The sequence below is a fragment of the Anas acuta genome, chromosome 3 (assembly GCF_963932015.1).
Source record: "Anas acuta chromosome 3, bAnaAcu1.1, whole genome shotgun sequence".
Taxonomy (NCBI): Eukaryota; Metazoa; Chordata; class Aves; order Anseriformes; family Anatidae; genus Anas; species Anas acuta.
The window spans coordinates 115,160,441-115,180,444 of record NC_088981.1 but is presented as its reverse complement, the minus strand read 5'-3'; the positions used below and the strand labels follow the sequence as shown (position 1 = coordinate 115,180,444).

The 20,004-nt window shown below is 50.3% G+C and overlaps 1 long non-coding RNA gene across 1 annotated transcript; it reads left to right on the top strand.

Moving 5' to 3' along the window:
- Positions 1-2,813: 2,813 nt before the first annotated feature.
- On the top strand, positions 2,814-5,422 carry LOC137853121 (uncharacterized). The gene is made up of 2 exons (XR_011094257.1): positions 2,814-2,938; positions 3,793-5,422. It is a non-coding gene; the product is annotated as an uncharacterized lncRNA (long non-coding RNA).
- The last annotated feature ends 14,582 nt before the right edge of the window (positions 5,423-20,004 follow it).

Sequence of the window (20,004 nt, the reverse complement as noted above, 5' to 3'; positions counted from 1 at the left end):
GGGGCAGTGACTCCACCACTTCCCTCAGCACCCCATCCCAACTCCTGACTGCTCTTTCTGAGCAGAAATGTCTCCTCATTTCCAACCTGAACCTCCCCTGGCACAACTGGAGGCCATTCCCTCTGGTCCTATCACTGGTTACCTGTGAGAAGAGGCCGACCCCCAGCTCCCCACCCCTTCCTTTCAGGCAGTTGTAGAGAACAATAAGGCCTCCCCTGAGCCTCGTCTTCTCCAGACCAAACACCCCCAGTGCCCTCAGCCGCTCCTCACAGGACTTGTGCTCCAGGCCCTTCACCAGCTTTGTAGCCCTGCTCTGGGCACGCTCCAGGGCCTTGATGTCCTTCTTGTAGTGAGGGGCCCAAAACTGAGCACAGTACTCAAGGTGCGGCCTCACCAGAACTGGTAGAGGGATGTCCGCAGGAGGGGATATTCCTTAGCACAGATGTAACCACAGGTTCCTTGGAGGAGCAAACGAGACCCTTGATGAACGTTAGTCCTGAGCCCATGAGGTGCCTGTGGACGTCCTTGGCCTCATGGCTTTGAATGACACCTTCTGCCACTGTCCTGAGGAAGACACCATGTCCTCCACCCTGCTGCAGGCCGCTCAACACTTCCCTGCATTCGCTCAGGACCACGTTCCCAGCAGGATAAATGTTTCCCCAGCCATGCTGACGTATGGGCACTATGACCTTTAGGCTGGTCTTCAATGGAGGAGGTTCTTGGCAGGGGACGTCGGCTCCAAGGCCACCAGTGAGCCAATCGTTTTTTGGCAGGGAAGGAGCATTGTTGCAAGGATGATCTCTCCTTACCCGTCTGGTGCAATAGGTTCTTAATCTGTCCGGCCTTTCAGTAATGCCGGGGTGAAAACCCGTCATCAAAAGAACTGTTGTGAAACCGACGTCAGAGGAGACAAAGCAAAGTCCAGAGTTCGTCCACCAGCAGGCCGCTTCCCCGTCGGCTGGCACTGCCAGTTCTTTGGAGCTGAAACCCAAAATCCAGGAGATTTGGTGCGTTTTTAAAGCCCTGCCTCCCGGAGTCTCGTGGTTCTGGGAGCCTCAAAGCTGAGCTGGAGAAATAATCCCTTGTAATTTCAAGAAAAAAAAAAAATCTCCTGAAAATGAACATAAATTACAGGAGCTCAAAAATCTGCCATTCATTCAGAAATAAAACGTGGATTTAATATTTTTATTATTTATAAACGTTGTTTATATTTTTAGTATCTTGCTTAATTTAGCAGACTCATGTTTTTCACTCAACGGCTGCCACAACATTTGTACATCCTGTTGGCAAATACAGGAATTACACTGTAATCTCTCAGATATCGCTTGCCAACATTTCCTAAATTGTGACAAACTGCTAAAATTACATTTTCTGTAGAGCATCTTATAGGGAGCTCATCACAGAGTGCCTGCGCGTGTTTGGTTACACAGAAATACCACCCCAAGGGTGCCGTTTCATGGAATAAGTGGTTTATTGAGCTCCAGCACTAAGGAAACCTGGTTTAGTGTGGCTTTGTGCCTTGCAGTAGATGAATGTGGTTGTCTAACAAATGCTTCTGGAGTGGCCTCCCTTGTGGGTTGATTCTCTGGTGTGTGATAAAGGATTGAGCTGAAAGGGCAGCCCCTTTCCCTACTTAATAACTCTTCAATCCCACACCTCTTCGCCTGGATCCATGGACCAGGGGCAATGCAGTGTTCCTGCATCTTCTAACTGGGAGAAGGGAGAAACAGCACACTGAGGGATGGACCCAGATATGGATGGGGTTCAAACTAAGCCAGGCTGGAATAGTCCTGGAAAATGACCATATTGATATCATTCCACTATTTTTCAAGGTTTTTTTTTTTTTTTTTTTTCACTTGAAATAAACCTTCCGTGATTTATTAATTAAATAAAACCCGATCCTTTTGCTAACAGCCGTCACTTCCCTCTGTCTGCATCCAGCAACCTCACGCCCCCCCGTCCCTCCATGCTCATCCCTGCCACATTTGCCTTTGGGGAATGCAAAGAGAAGGAAGGACAACAAATAAACAATTTCGTAATTTTCCATTTACCCATGGTTTACATCATTTCTCCTCCCTCCACACTTGTTTTCTTGTCCATGGGTGCATTACATGGGTTTGAGGTTGCACCGCTATGTGTCATGGCTGGCCTCCTTGAAGCCAAACCTACCTTGGAAACTGGGAATGATCACAATTCCCAATTTTTCTCGCATCCCCAAGGTCCTTCATGCCATGGCCAGCTTTGCTCAGCCCTGCCTGCCTCAGTTTCCCCACCAGACCACGCAGCAGCCTCCCTCCTTGAGCACATGATGAAGGGGATTAGAGGGGCTTGTGTCCAGCACAGGAGGAGAAAAGGGACCAAATCTAGGCTCTTACCAGGAGCAACAGGACCCTGGTAATCAGTGGGGACTCAGCGTGTCCCCCATCACCCCCGTCCACACTTGTGGCCATCAGCTCCCCGTGCCCTATGCACCACGGCACCACCTCCGCAGCCCTTTCCCATGTCTGTCACCACCTCCATTCACACTGGAGGACGTGCAAAGCCTTCACGATGACTTCTATAGGACCCAACAAGAAAGCACCAACACCTTTAGTTCTCCATGAATCCCTCTCAGCCTTGCTGTTGGGAGAAATGCCCCAGGAGCAGCAAGGTCTCACCCGAGACACACCAGGGGCACCAGAGCCGATATTTGAGCTGTGGCTGACCTGTAGCTGCCCCGGGGGTGTTTGCTCTGTTGGCAGCAGCTCTGGGAAGCAGTGCCAAGAGCAGCTTTCCCACCTGCAGCCTCCCAGCCGGGCCATTCGCCCCAGATAACGCTGAGATTTCAGGAGACAGAGCGGTGACGCTTCCCATCCAGCTCCAGGCACGCAGCCCTGCTGGCTGCCCCAGCCAGGTCCACGTCGCACGGCTGTACCTCGGGTCCTGGAAACACACCGTGGTAGGTCCAGGCAAAACATCTTTGCAAGGGGCCAGGGCAATTTGGAAGGTTTTTTTGACTCTCAAGGGGTTGCAACAGAGCTGCAGGCACTGTAGCGAGGGGTTTTGACAGGAAAGGGCAGGTGGGCAGCACAGGAGGGGGTCTGGGGAAAAAAATGTTTACCTTAGTAAATATTATTTCATTTTATTTTATTTTATTTTATTTTATTTTATTTTATTTTATTTTATTTTATTTTATTTTATTTTATTTTATTTTATTTTATTTTATTTTATTATTTTATTTTATTTTATTATTATTTTCCCCTCTTCAGTTTGCTGGCTTTACATATGTACACCTTAAAAATTGTATCTTGCATAAAAATGTATTCAAAGTCTCTTTGCCTTACCAAAGGGCAGGCTTGTAACAAGTAAAAACTTTCTGTCATTTTCTGTCTTAAAAGTATTTCCTCTCGATTCAGTGGCCAGGCAACACATTTTGAAAGAAAGGCTGTATTTAAGCCCTGAATGAAGTGACAGAGCTGCAGGGAGGAGTGCTACTGGCACCACTGGTGACGTTGGTGCTGGCTCCACTTTGGGGTGTTGAGGCTGGATGTACTCCCGATACTTTGCAGATATTGGCAAGATGTTTCTGCTCATTGCTATGGCTGATGTTTCTCCATGAAGCTCTATTTTATTATTTTATTTTACTTTATTTTACTTTATTTTACTTTATTTTATTTTATATTTTATTTTATTTTATTTTATTTTATTTTATTTTATTTTATTTTATTTTATTTTATTTTATTTTATTTTATTTTATTTTATTTTATTTTTTATTTCATTTTCATTTCATTTCATTTTATTATTTTTTTCCAGGTCTGGCAATCAGATGTTTGCTGAGCTTGGGGCACGAGCTGCTCACACACCAATTTCTGAACCCCCCTCCTGTCGCAGCCAGCTGCCACGCCACAAGAAGCCACAAGAAGCTGCCCCATCCTTTCCCTGCCCAGCTGGAACTGGCATTTCAGGGTGAATCTGGCTTTTACAACACGAGGGCTGGAGATCACAAAAAATGCCCAACCTGAAGAAATTCCCCAGCAGAAGCCGGTTCAAGGAGCAAGACGGAGGCGCTGAACCCCATATTAGACACCGGAGAAGCCTCTCCGTGGCGCACTCCTCTTTCCCTAGGGTTCAGGGCCGCTCTCCCCCAAAACACGGGCTTGTTTTGCCATCTGCTGGTGGGAGGCCGGCAGAGGAGGTGCTGCAGGGCAGAGGGCAGCCAGGAGATGGATGCTGTGGGGCTCAGACCCCTGCTGCAGCTCCAACCCCCTGCAGCTCCTACCCGGTCCCCCCCATCCCAACGTGGAGGTCTCAGGCATCAGAAACGGGTGGTCTGGCCCAGGAGGACATGGTTTGGATTTTAGTGGAGTCAGGGGGCTGTAAAACCATCCAACAGGGCTTGGCGAAGAGAGAGGAGCTCTCCAAAATCCCAAATTTCACCGCAAAGAGCTGGGCATGGAGCAGTGCTCGCTGTAGTTCTGGAAAGGTGTTGGCGTGGTGCTGGGGGGCTCAGCTCATAATGCTTCATATTTTCTGGATGAAGCTTTTCCCAACGGCATTGATGCCAATTCCTCCTCCTAGGTTTGGGATTGGGGGTGACCCACCACCTGTGTGGGATTTGAGGGATGCCCGAGCTGCTCAGTCCATGCCTGTGGCCCCACACCCCATGGGCGATGAGCAGAGACTCCGGTGCCTTCCCCATCAGCTTCTGGAGGAGATAAAAGCTTTTGGAGCAGATAAAAGTGTCAGGAGAGGGAGCCAGAGCCTCGGCTGACAGCAGGGAGAGAAGGCATTGGGGACACAGCCCCTTCGGTGGCTTGGCAGAGCGGCTGCCCTCATTGCAGTCTTTAGGGAAAGGGGTCTGGGGCTGCCCAAGGGGTCTTCAGCCCAGTTTTTTTGGGGGGTGGAGGCCGTGCAGGGAGCCAGGAGAAGGCAAAGGGTCTTTGTGTTGTCCCCTGGGGCCTCCTCAGCCACAGCCTGCCCTGCTGTGGGTGCTTGCTTACAAATAATACACTAACCATGTATTTAGGGACGTTTTTTTGGGTATAGATTGGGCAGGATGAGCCCCACCGACCCCAAAATCCCCTGTACAGAGCTGGGGGGCCCAGCAGGGACAACGGGGATCGTCCCACCTACGGCAGATAAAACCCAGAGGTGCCACACGGTGCCCCACACCATCACGGTGGGATGCTTGATGAGACCATCGGCACTGATTTAGGTGTGCTGCCTCCTCCCATGGGGCAGAAAAAGGGGCTGAACAACCCCTCAGGGTCCTTCCCAGCTCCATTTTTCTGCATTCCCATGGGATAACCCCACAGACCGACCTCCCCTTTCCCCCAGTAATGCAAAAACATGGAGATGAGCGGATAAGCAGGGAGGGGAGGGATTAAGTTCAGGGCACGGGTCATGGGAGCCGGTTATAAATAAACAGAACTCATTTAAAAGATGATATATGCTGCAGTAATATCGCTCCCACTCATCACGGCGAGCTAATTACGCTTCCTGGAGCCGTCAGGCTTCCCTTTGCATCCCAATTGCACTGTGCAAGGACAGGATAAGATGGCTTGTGGCTGGGGCTGGCCCTTCTCTTTAGGTTTGGTTCAGCTTCTCCGCGGTAATTGCTCACGTAATTACATGCTGATGAACTATATCCCAGCCTCTGAGGAGCTCTGGGTCCCTGCCACGTCTCCTGGAGAGGACAGGGGGTTAGCACGAGGTGAAATCCCACATAAATCTCAACTCAGGCTTCATGCAACTGGTTGTGGACTGCAGTGGGTGTTGTTGGCTGCATTTGTGCAGGCAAAAAAAAAATTAAAAAAAAATAAGCAGGGATGGGGGATGGACCCACTCGCTGGACCACGGCCATCTCCACTGGGTCATCATGCTCCCTTGCACAGTTTTGGCTCGCTGCTTGCAAGATCAGGGATTTCTACCCCAAATCTGGAAGAAAAGGGGCTTATGGAGAGGCTGGGAACAGTGCCTCTTCCCCAGTGTCTGTCTGTATGGCTCTGAGGGGTGGAGGTCCTCCTGCTGGCCGAGCCAGGATCCAACCTAGGACACGTCTTGGGGAGGAGAACAGCTCTTTGCTGTCCTTTCCATATCATTTGGCCAAAGTTTGAGTGTTTTGGGGACAATCCTTGCAGTGTGGCATCACGGTGGGCAAGGTGTGCAAGTACCTGCTTCGTGCCAGCCCCCCACTTACTTCAGATTGGGATCAGTGGGCCCAAACCCCCTCCTGAGCCCAATTCTGTTGGAAGCAGGGCCCTCTTCAGATCCTAACACCATCCCATAGCTCCTGGGAGAGGCTTTCCAACATTTCCCTGAGAAATGCAAACCCCTGAGGCCAGTTTTGGGGTCCCTTGGCTGTGGGTGGTGGGCGCTGTGAGGTGCCCCGTGGCCCCTCGGCCGTGCTGTGATGCTGGTAGGGGTAAATCCAGGCAGCTGTGCCGATCCCAAAACGAAGGAGTGCCTTCCCCTGGGGTTTCCACTGGATTTTAGCAAAGGGCCAAGCCACGCAGATGGGTCTGCATTCATACAACGCCACCACGAGCCCAGTTTCTGCAGCACACAGAGGGTGTTTAAAAATCATATATTAAAAGCAGGGAGTCCCGGCGAGGCTGAGCCAAAAACTGGGCTCTGGGGTTGCCCCTGCTTGGAGCAGGGTGCCCACATGGTGCTGGGGCTCAGCCTGGGTTTCAGCACGAATGGCTTAATTTCCACCTCCTCCCCACACCCGTTCATGCTTCCTGTGCTAAATAACCCTGAAAAACCCTAAAAACACTCGATGCAAAGGGGTTGGGGGGCCCTGCACACATGCGTGCCCTGATCCATGTTTTTTTTTGCCTTTGCTGCAAGATCTGGCTGCAGGAGAGGCAGATGAGTCTCTTACCTGAGCATCCTCAGCGGTCACGGGTATTCAGACATCAGCAGAGGGCATTTTTGGGGTAGAAACATTATCCCATGCCCAGTTTAGCTGATAGCTGCTCAGAGAATATCGATGTGCACATCAGGGGTGTGGATGGGGCTGGTTTTGTTCGTGGTGGGCTCCCAAAAGGTGGCCCGGGAGCTGCATGTGCTGACCCCACCACGCTTCTGTTCTCAGGGGGAACCCAGAGCCAAGCACGGCTGGAGATATTTCGGGTCTCGTGTCTGGGAGAAATGGTCTGGAGCCAAGCCCTGAGCCCTGCTGATGAGAAAGGACCAGACAAAAGGCAAAGAGCAGGAGTCCAAATCACGTTAGTCCAGAGAGCAGAGAGATAAATGTCTCTTGAGATAGCGAATAAAAAAACAGATGGGTTAGACACACAAAACTGTATTTACGGGCATAAATCAGCCCTCGTGGGCTTGGTGTATCTCCTAACATCTTGGTGTATCTCCCAGCATCTCTGCGGCCAGTGGACCTGGTCCTGGGCACCCAGCTGCAGGTGGCCCTGCTTGAGGGCTTGGACAGGATGACACCAGAGGTCGCTGCCAGCCTCGACCATTCTGTGCTTTTTGTGCCCCCAAAAAAAGCTGATGCTAAATAGTACAAGGATAAGCAAGTCAAAATAATCCTTCCCCCAAATCCTCTTCCAGATTCACCAGTGCCTCCAGGTCTTTCTGGATACAGGGTCACGAAGAAAAGCACCCAGATTTTTCACATTTCTGGGCCAAACAGGTGGAAAACAGGACTGAGGGAAGCCCAGCCACCTTGGGCGAAGTATTTCATGGTGCTCTGGCCGAATTGGATTTATTTTCCTCCTGAAGGTTTTATAATAGCCGATTTCTGAGGCCCGAAGATTGATGGGTTCACTCCTTCCTTCCCCAGATGGCATTTCTCTCCTTCTGACCTTACTCTTAACAGCTCAAAGTAGTTAATGTCTGGGATATTTTCCAGATAGCTTAAACACCAGCTCCAAGGGCTGACGACGTTTTTCTGCTTTCGGATCTGCCGAAGTTGGATGTCAGGCTGCACGCAGGTGATTTCCGGCTGGTTCCCCCTGCAGACCTGCAGCTTTCCATGGAACAACATCGATTTGCCCCTGCTCAGAGTCTGGCTCTCTCTTTCCGCACATAACACCTGCTTTGCTTTTTGGAATTTGCTTCCAGTTTGCTGGATGATTTTGGCTGGAAGGCACCTTTGGAGCTCATCTTGTCCTGCGACCTGCTTGGTGCACTCGAACCAAACCAGGTCACTTGGGGACATTCCCAGCTGTGTCCTGAACACCCCCAAGTCGACCAAATGGTCTCGGAAGTCTTTTCCAACCCTAATTATTCTGGAATTCCTAGTGGTGTCCGTGCAGGGACATGGGAAGGGTAAAGCAGTTCCTTGCTCTCACCCCATCCTGCTTTTGCTGTAGCCACCTGAGGTGGTCCTACACCAGCTGGACCCACAGAAATGGACAAAACCCCTCCAGACATCTCAGGCTGAATCGAAACCCCAAGGTGTTTATGCTTTCTGTTTAAAGGGGAATATCCCCCAGCCAGAAACCCCAGGGCTGGACAACCTGCCCCCAAAGCTCCCATCCCAACCAGAGGCAGTTCTGGCAGAGGAAGGGGTGAGAGTTTCCTATGCTGGATGGGAGCCACCGACCTTCAGCCGAAGGACACTCTCTGCCCGACCGATCTGTTCCGTTTTCTTCCCTCATTAATGCTCCTTCCGTGCCCGACAGTTGTGATTTGAATAATTTGGCCTGATTAGTGTTTACACAGCAACACTTGGAGGCAACGAAGCCACGCGACAGCCAGCAGCCGACTCAAGGCTCCGAAATGCTGCTTTGCTGGGTTTCCTACTCAAAAAGGGCTCACACACCCATAAAAAAAACAAACAAACAAACAAACAAAAAAAAAAAAAACAACTATGCTGTGAGGTTAGGTGCCTTGAGATATGTTGGCAAACCACAGCCAGGTCTCATCTTGGGGCACAGCTCCCAAATATCCTGGGTTCTGGCAGGATTTTGGCAGGACTGAATTGATGGGGGATGAGGGTTGCCTTAATGTTGGCACTGGAGGAATCAGCTGCTGTGGAAAGAAACACAGCAGCCAGGCAGTGCCCCTGTGCTCAGCACCTGCACGGCTCCAAATAATGCCAAGAGATGGTGTAGCCACGGCCAGAGAGCCAAGGATGGGTAGGAGATGGGGGAAAAATGAGAGAAGGGAGTGGAGATATTGCACCAGGGAGAAACAGGGGGATTTAGGGAGAAATGAGGGTTATGGAAATACCTGGGAGTCTCATGCGAGTGGATGAAAGAAGCTAGGGGATGTGGGGCACAAGCTTATAGGCTGTAAGGATTCATCCATTGCATCTTCGCCTATTTTTCTTGATCAAAGACCATATTTCAAAGGTTGCTGGGGATGCAGAAACCCTTTTAGTGAATCTTCCGCCCTTCTTCATCTCTGCAGGCAGAGTGGTGTTATCTGAGTTTTTTTTTTCCTTTTTTTTTCAGCGATAGCTGAAGTCCTGCCCCCTTCTTCAAAGGTGCCGGTAGACACTGTGATCCTTGAAAACATTGTGTGCAGAGTCAGGAAGGTTCCTCCTGCTTCTGCCCCCAGCCATCCCTGCCCTTCTCCCCTCTCCTTGGGGCTGAGCACCCAACCTCAGATGGCCCCAGGAGTGCCCTGGTAGCCCCCAAATCCACATAGGAAGTGTCCCGGGGCAGGACACCTGAATGAAGGGGATCTGAGTGACTTTGGTGGAGCTTTTGAACTCTCCCAGCTAGCAGTGGAGCTCTGAGTGCAGCAATGCTGATGTGCCAAGGGCAAAAAAGGGATGGGACTGGGGCTAGGATTAAGCTTCAGGGATCCTTCTGAGCACCGGTCCCTGGGGTGTTTCCATATTTCCTTCTTTATTTGACACTGTGCATGGGCACATTTGTTCCTGGACGTGCAGGGATTTCCAAATGAACACAAGCTTGGATTTTCTCACTCTTTTATTATTATTATTTATTCCTGAGAAAGGCTAAAATGCATTTAAAGTGGATGCTCATCCATGCCCACATGCACCCCAGGTGCTCTCCCTGCAGCCGGCTGGGAAGAGCCCAGCCTGGCTGGGAGCCCTCACGCCCTCTAAACACCAGCATTTCTGCCTCTCCTTTTGCTGCCAGCTCATGGCACTGCCAAGGAAATGAGAAAGCATTCCCTCCTGGCTGCAGGAATTCATATCCAGCTCGCTGAGATGAACAGCACCGGCGTTCACGGCTCGGTGAGCAGGGATGCTCAACTCTCCGGTGTTCCCGGCTCTGCGAGGAGCTGGTGCCAAGAACCCGAGCTTGGTTTGTGCTGCCTCTATGCTCATTTCCACCTGGCTTCCACCAAGCCATCCTCTCCCTGGATGGGTTTGTACAGCCCCTTGCGTGGGGAGACCTCTGGGTGATATGAGCAGGATGTAGGAAATGTCCCTGGGGTCAGAGCATGGTCCCTTGAGCCCACGCTGGATGAAAAGATCCTTTTTGGGGAGGTTTATTGAGCCTGGCACCTTTCAATGCTCTTCCCCAGCATCGTCACCCCTGGGGTTGGTGTTGCTGGAGAGGACATCCCAGCCCAGCATCCACCTATGGACCTGCTGCCCGTGATGGTTTCTAGCTCTTTTCCCATCCTCCAGATGCTTCCTGACTCCCGCTGTACCCTGAACTAATTTATTTACCCATTTTAAACCTATTCCCTGGTGGTTTTGCCACTTTCTCTCATACATCACTTGCCATTCTCACATTTATGGCCACTCCACATGGCCAGGTCTTGGTGCAGAGGACAGACCAGGCGCTGGTTAGCTTGTACAGAGCCTCCTGCACATCCATGGCTGGATAAGCATCCTGACGGAGAAACACTTGAGAAATGTTTATGGGAATGTGACATCTCCGAGAATCTCAGATCTGTCAAATCGGGCCAGGGACCAGCAGTTCAGAAGTTGTTTGGAGTTGTTTGGGGGTGGCTGACAAACCGATAGACGACCGGCGTCATTCCTAAGTGTCACAGAATCAGAGAAAACCACCAAAAAAAAAAAAAAAAAGTGTGTGCATCAACAGTCTGAGCTGATACCATGAGAAGAAAGATCAGGACAAATGAGAAAATTGCTTGTGGCTTCATTAACTCCATCCCCCAAACAAATCGCAGCTCGGCCCCCGAGGAAGCCGGGCAATTTCTGAAGCAGCAGAAGGTCAGGGATGGATGCTGAGGGATGCGTTTCTGCCCACACCACGGTGCAGACGTGCTGCCAGCCGCCGCGCTCCCACTGCATGGAATGAGCTCAGCATACGAAAGGAGAGGGCTGGCGCCGAGCGGGGATGGGGAAGAAGCACGATCTTCCCTTGACAAGTCAGCAACGAGGAGACAAAAAAAACCTTTCCACGGTGAATTAACCCAGTTGTGTCTGGAGCTGCATCCCCCCTTCCTGCCTGCCTTTGCTCCTCAGAGTGAAGCGCGGGGTGGAGGTTAGCCTTGCTGGTAAATGGAGGCTGGAGGATGAACGTGGGTTGTTTGAGCTGGGGTAATGCAGCTCAAAAAAAAAAAAAATAGATTCAGAGCCCAAGGAGTATGGAGATCCCATGTGGGGGTTAGGGAATTCCATAGAGGATTGGTCTATCCGTGGTGGTTGAACCCCTTCTTGCCCAAGAAGGATGGCAGAAGCTCAGAGGTGGGTCCCAAGGTGATGATGCAGCCCTAAAATTAAATCCCAAGCAGATCAGGGTGCCTTCACCCCACTGAAATTCTGTGCCTGCTCAGCCCCTGCCACAACAGGGATGGCCATTGCCCTCGCCGTGAGTGATGGGACAGCAAATCTCGTTGTGATGACACCCATCCTTCTGGATGGAGACCCATGGCTTTGTGTAGGTGATCCTGCAGACCCCAACCAGCTGCAGCTCCTGGTTTTTGGCTGTTGTACCTGCACACCATAGAGCAGCTGCCCACAGAAGTGGCTGTGCGGGGAGCTTTTGCTGTGTTTTTAAGAAGTTCAGAGGTCCTTGAAGCCTCTTGGCTCAGGATTTAGGCTTCAGGTCTGCTTTTACGCAGTGCTCCGAGCCCTACGGCAGCCAAGAGAACCTGGAGGCAGCCGGTGTGGGACAAACACCAACAACCCAGCCAAGGAAATATCCAAAAACATCATTAAACAGTAAAGCAAGTCCGGCACAGTTTGTATTTATTTCCTCTCTAATTATGTCCTCTTTCCTAATGAGATACTGAGGACAGATGGGCTGCGTGAGCGAAGAACATTTTATTTTTTATTTTTTTTTGCCTACCCCATCTTTGAATTTTACAAAGAGATGTTGAAAGGAAAGGCAAAATTTGGAGTGCTTGGGATGGGAAGGAAGGAGAAGCCACCCAGGCAGGGCTCCGTTTGGCACTGCCCCTGTCCTCCAACCGTCCATCCAAGGGGACCTTGTGCTCACACCGAGGTGCACGCATGCCTTTGCACGGATGCACACCAAACACACAGCCACGTGCACACACAAGGGCATGCTTTGTGGGCTGTGCACAGTGTGTAAAACCGGTGTGCGTTCACACACACAGCGTGCACGTGCGCACAAGCATCGCGGTGCACACACACGTGCTTTTATTATCACTTTACCATGCTTTGAGCACGATATTTGCACATGCACAGCTCGTGCTACGCACATCAGCATGCTCAGGGGAGCTTATGGAAGCGTGCACACACATGTGCCAGCACACACGTGCACAGAGGCACTTGCACACCCGCCGCGGCACACACAGACGCACTGCAGTTCGCACCCTGGATGCTTCTCCCCAGCCAGAGATCTCTTTACTTGTCTGAGGCTAATTAATGGCTTTTGGCAGCCACATTAATAAATGATAATCCCTTCATAACAGTGCGTGCAGCCCTCAAAACCCCAGGATCTCTGATGTGCCTTCCTGAGTGCTTGCTGCTGGCTCCGAGCCCTCGTACTTCCCTGCGAGCATCCTCACCTTTGTCAGCCAAGTCAGTGGTGTTCTGGGGAAAGCTGGCATCGTGCTGGCTTTACTGGGGTGGCTTTGCTGATGCTCCATCCCTGCCCCCTTCAAGTTTTGTTGTCTTCCTGGCTTAGCAAGGTCTGGTTGTTAATTGGGAGCTTTGGCACTGCTGTGTCCCCGTCCTGGTCTGGTTGGACAAGAGCATCCTGGATATGTCACAGGGAGAAATGTGCTTATGGGCACCTACTGTGAGGCTTGGAGATGGAAAAAAAAAAAAAAGAAAAAAGAAAAAAAGGAAAACCATCTCCATGGGGGGAGGAATATTAATGTCTGTGTTCTGGGGGAATGCCCCCAGCACAGGAACATCATCCCCTGTCCCTTCAGACCAGCACAGTCCCCAGGAGGAGGCAGCTCAGGTACAGAGGCAGCTCCCTGAGCTCCAAACCCTCCCTCCCTCCTCTCCTGGGCGATGAAGGGGCCGACGAGCACGAAATCCATGGCACGAAATCCATGGCAACCCGGCCGGCAGCCTCACAGCCACCGCCTCGCTGCCTCCCCTCCCGGCGCGCCTTTGTCTGCCACTGGCGCATCCCTGCAGTCCCCATGGGTTTGTTTTTTTGTTTTTTGTTTTTTGTTTTTTGTTTTTTTTTTTTCTGTTCCCCTCCTGGATTTCTCTCGCTGGGAGCTGGCACAGCAGCCTCTGACAGGCAGCCAGCAAAACAACCTGTGGCTGCAGATCTGGGTGTTCCCCTTCAAAAAAAGAAAAAAAAAAAGACCCTAGGATAACAAACCCAGAGGTGAAGCAGTTTGTCCCCTCTGGGATCCATGACTTGGACTCAGTAAATGCCTGTTGCTTGCCAGCAGCCCTGCCGCAACAAACCCACAGCCTGTGATTTGCACACGGGGCTCGAGGTCTGCGAGTGCAGCCTGCAGAGCACAAACCAGCAGCCACGGGGGAATTTTGTTCCCTTTCTAAGCAAACCGGACCAAAAGGAACCCCCCCAGAGCCTAAATCCTTTATTGCTAAGCTCATTCCAGGTGTGAAATCCTTGCTTTTAGGGCAGCCCCAAACCTTGAATCCACCCCTCACTGCTCTGGCAGCTTCCCCCAGCAAAAAAAAACCTCCTCCAGTGCATGAAACCCCTCGGGGGACCTGGACGAGATGGGCTGGGCTTTCTCACCCCAGCAGCGATGCCGATGCCGGCGTCGTGCTGTTGCCAGACACTGCTGGCTTCTCCCCTGCCCCCTTAGCAATCTCCCTGGGAGACTGGGGCGAGCCCCAAGGAATCCCAGACTGGGAATGCATGGGAAGGAGCAGCGCCTTGCACGGATTTTGCACTGTACAAGCAGGTTGCAAGTAAGCCCCAGCTCCCCAGGGCTCAGCTGCCTGCCTCCTGGGATTCCTCCCCTTCTCCTCCAGCACCATTTTCTCCCCATCTCTGGCTCTGATTTTCATGAGATACCCACGCAAAATGCACCCATGGGTGCAGCCCGTCAGGGCAGGGCATTTCTCCAGCACCCAGAGGAGGAGCCCAGGCACCTGGAACGATGCTCGCCTTGTCCTCAGCTCCTGCTGGAGCTGCTGGTGTTGCTCCTGCTGGAGGATAAGCATCTGCTTGCAGCCCGCGGCTGGCTCCAGCCCAGCACGAGCACAAAGAGGGCTTTGTGAAGGGGATGCACAAAGCCACGGGGCAGAGCTGCTCGGCGAGGGGACCGGAGGCCCATCCACAAAGCGGATCCCTTGGGGGGGGAAGCTAAAAGGAGACCTTTCTCCCTTCTCTTTCTCTCTTTCCAGGCGGAGAGCGGCGCGTCGTAATTAACGGGCTGCAGGTGATCAAAGCCCTGCAGCCCCTAAAGGGAAGCGAGGAGGAGAAGGGGGGTGGAACAAGAGAGCAGGAGAAAAATCTCCCTGCAGGGCAGGGCTCTGAAAAGCAGCGAGCTGAGCTCGGGGGGTTGGTGGCTGGCCATGAGCTCAACAGCAGCTTCACATCCTACAGGTTGCAACGCTGATGGCCAGGCTTGGCTCTTCCCCACCGCTTACAGCAAGGGAAGGCAGCATGATCAGAGGGGAAAAGCATCCTCCTGTGCTCTTAGCAGGACCAAAATCCTTGGCCAGGCTGGCCGGGTAGACTCATGTAGCCCTGCTGGAAGAGAGCAGGACTCCTGCCCCTGAATCTTCCTCCCCATCCCCATTTAACCCCCTCCTGTGCGTTACCACAAGGGTTTGGGGTCATCGTATGGGAGAGAAGAAAAAAAAAGGTGGGAAGGGGTCAGCAGGCAGCAGGTTGGCACCTGGAAGGGATCCCGGCCAGTTCCAGCAAGAGCAAGGCTGGCCCAGTTTCTAGCCCAGTTTTCTAGGGAAGAAAACCAGGCACCATCAGGAGCTTGGGGAAGCTACATGTCAGCCTCATCTCCTCCCTTCCTGCACCCAAACCCATCCGATGTCCCCAGACAGTGTCAGAGGGAAAAAAACAATGGATTTAGGACTCAGGATCTCAGGAGAGATCATTTCAGCTCATTCAGGGAGCTGAGAAGTTGTTGGGGGGGTGTGGGGAAGGTGTCTGAGACAGCTGGTTGATTTTTTTTTTTTTTTTTTAAAGAAAACTTATTCAGAGCTTGGGAACAAGCCCTGCCTTTGCACATGAAAATGAGGAATTTCAGCACAAAGCCCGCTCGGTTAATTAAGACACTTCTTGGTGAACGGAGCTGCTAAAAGGGAGCATACAAGAAATGGAAATAAGGAAAGCAAATGAAAGAGGAGTGCCAAGGCAGCGCTCGGGTACTGAGGGATAAAAGCAGTGGGGCTGGCACCCAGCTGGGGCACAGGCTGGCCAGGGATGCTAAGGGCAACAAGAAGGGCTTTACGAGATTTTAATGGCACACTTCAGGGAAACTGGGGGCTTGCTGCCGCATGGGGGGATAGCTTAGCACTTGGTGGTTGTGGAAAAGGCTGGATACCTTTTTTTTTTTTCCTCAGTTTTCATTTCTCCAAGCTTCTGTACAGAACATTTTTTTTTATTCCATTTGCATCTTGCTACCAAGATGTCTAGGGAGCATCCTGGCATCTCTGGGATCACCATTCAGAGCAGGCTGTTTGGCAGCTAATGAATCCTAGAATCATTAAGGTTGGAAAAGACCTCCAGGTTCATCCGGTCTAACCATCCAACGCAGATAATTACCATTTTATAGTCACATTTCCTAATGAGCTGGCCAACCTTCCCCATGGGGATCTTAGAGGACTGGGGGTCTCTGTGATGGGTGGGCTTAGAAGAGCCCCAAGTCAGGAAGCATAACTTATTTGGGACTTTTTTTTCTTTGTTTTTGTGCTGTGGAAGTGTTTGTGCTAGCAAACCAAACAGCCAACTCCTTGGTGGCCATCATGGACTACAGCATGGTTTAGACATGGGACAATGATCCCCAGGTAAGGTGTGGGGGTTTGTGTGGGTCAGGGATCGCTCCCAAGACGTGGTCTGGATGTGGTTGCCCTGTTTTATGGTTAATAGCATGGATATAAAAAGATTGACCACTTGGCCCAATCAAGTCCTGGTTCCTGGTGGAGAAGCAGCCCTTGGAGGTCCCCTCTGATCCTGCGTTTTCATGGGAGGTGTATATATCATGAAGACTTCTTCTCCACAGCCTTGGCTTGGAATTGAATTTAGAAATTGTCTCTTTGGAAGATTTGTGAGTCATTAGTGATTGCTGAATGACGAGGAAGGTTTACCTAACCCCATCCTGACTGTCGTGCAGGGCAGGCTGAGTGTGCCAAGGTGATCTCATCTGAAACCCAAGGCCAGAAGGTCCCTGGCTATACCTCTGGGGCAAGCAGTCGGCCATCCCATGTCTCATTTTTCAAGGCATAACTGGAGGATAAATGTTCTACCTTTCTGGGGTGGCTGGAAGATGCTGACCTTGGCGGATCTCTCACTGTGAACAGCGCTCCCGTTTCCCATCCAGCAGCTATCCTCAATCTCATGCAGCTGGGGGAAATTCCCCCTGCCTCCCGGAGCATTCCCCATCCCAAAGAAATCTCCTTGTGGCACCCTGCGTTTTTGGAGCAGCTCCTTCCTGCCCCCATTGTTCCCATGGAGCAGAGACAATGATCTCAGACGGCAGCGCTCTTGAAACCCCTCCAGAAAGCTGCGATTTACGAGCAGCCTGTTCCAACTGGCAGGGGGAATTCGTCAGTGGAACAAAAACATTGTGCAATTCCTCCTTCCTCCTCTTCTCCCTCCGAGAGGCAGGCAGGAGCATGTTGGGGAGCCCTCCACTGAGGAGAAGAGATTTTGGGGAAGGGTTTGGTGAAGCATTGGGCATCTTCTGCCCAGACCTCTCCTGGTAGCCAACCCAGGGCACACCAAGCTGCTGAAGGCAACCAGGATGGTTTGGCTGCCCCAGGGTTTGAACCACAGGGACTCCACACTACCCTCTTGTTGCTAATAGCTGGGCAAATCCAGGTCTCTTTTACCCTGAATGAAGTGTGTGCAGAGCTGGTCCCTCTGGGTACAGTAAGATGAAAGAATGAGGGATGAAAGCCTGAGAAATCAAGGGATTGCCCCGTATCTGTTCAAATGATTTGGGGTGCCTTGCTCCCTTGTGTGTGTTTCTTCAGACACGCATTTTGTTACAGAACACACAGCGAGGGAAGAGAGCCTGGTTTGGTTTTGGTGTGTAGCCTGCCACCTCCTCCTTGCTGTCCTTTGTTTTTTCTTTCAGTCCCTTCTGTCTTCTAAAATAAAACCCACTTAGCAGTCAGCTTCAGTCTGAGGAAAAAAAACAAGCTGCTTGGAATACTCCAGCTGGAGTTGTATTCATATATATATACACACACATATATATATAAAAATAGTTGGACCATGATATCTCTTCACAGACCGTGTTAGACCATGACAATCTGTTCATTGGGGCGGGTTGCCCAGGGAGGTGGTGGAGTCACCGTCCCTGGGGGTGTTCAAGGAGAGGTTGGACGTGGTGCTTGGGGACATGTGGGTGACATTGGTGGTAGGGGGATGGTTGGACCAGATGATCTTGGAGGCCTGTTCCAGCCTTAATAATTATTCAAAGGTTCTCTGATTCTATGATCTGAAATACCACAGAGCAGCAGCAATCTGAAAATTCAGCATGTGACTCTATAAATAAGTTATTCCCTGGCCTTCCTGGTATAAATGTGACTTATCAGAGCACTTCTGTGATGATCTCTCTGTTTAATTTCATTAAGGGCTGTGTGGAGGCAATTGTGGGAGACATCAAAATACAAATCACTCACTGATTATTTGATAGCACTTCACAGTGCCAGAAGAGTAAGGAATGAGACAGTTCCCTCAGGAATAATGACCCTTTTTATCATCGTTATACAGGGGCTATGAAAAAGAAGCAAGGTCTCTTGGCCATTAATGTATCGTGATGGACCATGCCAGGGAGCATGGCCAGTTGACTAAGATTAAACATGTAAAATTGCTTCTTAATCAACTCAGAAAGAGTAAAAAAAAAAAAAAAAAAAAAAAATCAAGCTGGGCAAATTGTTTTTAAATGATTTCTTCATGCTGTAAAATATACAGAGTTTTGGGTTGACCAAAACTTCAGGGATTGGGTCTAGCTGGATGAATGGCTGTTCCCCACTGACAGAAAAGTTTCATTAAGGCTATTTCAGGAAAAACGTTTTGACTATTCATTACAGAACAATGTCTGAAAGCAAACGAGCTGTTCTCAATGGTTTTAGTGTTAAATTAATATTTTTTAGGACTCTGAGTACAATAAAAATATAACCAATTAAAATACCTGACAATGTAAAATGTGCATACATGTGAGATTTTGGGGCAACACCCTGAAATTTGGTCTTCTAGTTAACCTTGGGAAATCTGTGATCTTCCAGTCTGGCCACCCGAATTAAAAATGTTCATTATTCACATGGACCAGCCTCAGAATTGCTCTTTACTTTCAGCAAGGAACATGTCTCATGGCCAAGCAGCTGTAGACAACTTCAGAGAGCTTGGGACCACATTCAGCAGAGCCATGGCAAATCAGATACTTTTCTATTTATTTTTCTTCCTTAGCTGGATATATTTTTAAGTGCCTGAAATCACCTTTGGCTCAGTGGCTGAGTAACAAAACAACACCTAGCATGAAAGAGTGAAGAGTGACTTTTTTTTTGGCTCTGTTTCCTGTACATTTTTGTCCAAAAACATAACATGTCCTCCCACCTTTATTTCTTTCCATCTCCTCCAGACTGCAAGGCAGAGAATCTGCTGCTGTAGCCATAGGGGATGCCCTAATGATGTGCAAGGACAGAAAAACCTGATGGAAAACCTTTTACACCCACAAACCTTGCAAACACCACGCTGGTGCTCGGCAGCGTGGAGGTGCTGGACCCACCTGGTGCTTCATGTGAGGTCTCCAGCCCCCGCCTGCTCTCCAGGCAGGACTAGAGCCGCTGAACAAAAGGAGAGACCAGAGGCAGGAATCAGTACAGACATCATTTTATAATTAAAAAAATTGTGCATTTCGATGAACAGCTGGCAGTTTATAACCATCCTCATCCCACTTAATGCAGAAAATACATGTCTGGAACCCAGACGTCTGATATCTCTAATGCCACGTACAATGACCTCCTAAGACTGTGCTTGTACTAACCCCTGGCATTCAGCTGCCAGATAAGAGCCCAAAGGCAGGACCCCTCTGTATCTGACTCTAGATTATCCTAGAGAGAACCAGTCCCTCTCTTCCAAGGCATTATTTTCTCTGAAATGCTGTCATTGCCATCTTTTGATCGAAAATGCCTCTGAAAACCAACATGGGACATGAATAGATATTTTTTTTTTTATTAAAAAAGTAAACAAAGAAGAATTTTAATGATTTTTTTTTTTTTTTTTCCCAAAATGTCCATGGGGAAATAAGGCTATTTCTCTACTAGTAAACTAAATGGCATCACAATCCAGAGGCCAACTGGCAGTCTGGCCACAACCCTATTAAACCTTCAGTACCTGGGCAGTAAAAGTCTCCAAGTTTAGGCACAACACTGATTAAACTATTAGTACAGCTACAGCTCTGCTGCCCCCAAATACCTCCCAGCGAGCCATACACTGGAGGGGGAGGCACCACCGAGCTGCTCTGGCATGCTGAGAAGAGCAGAGCTGGGCCCTGGCATGGTCA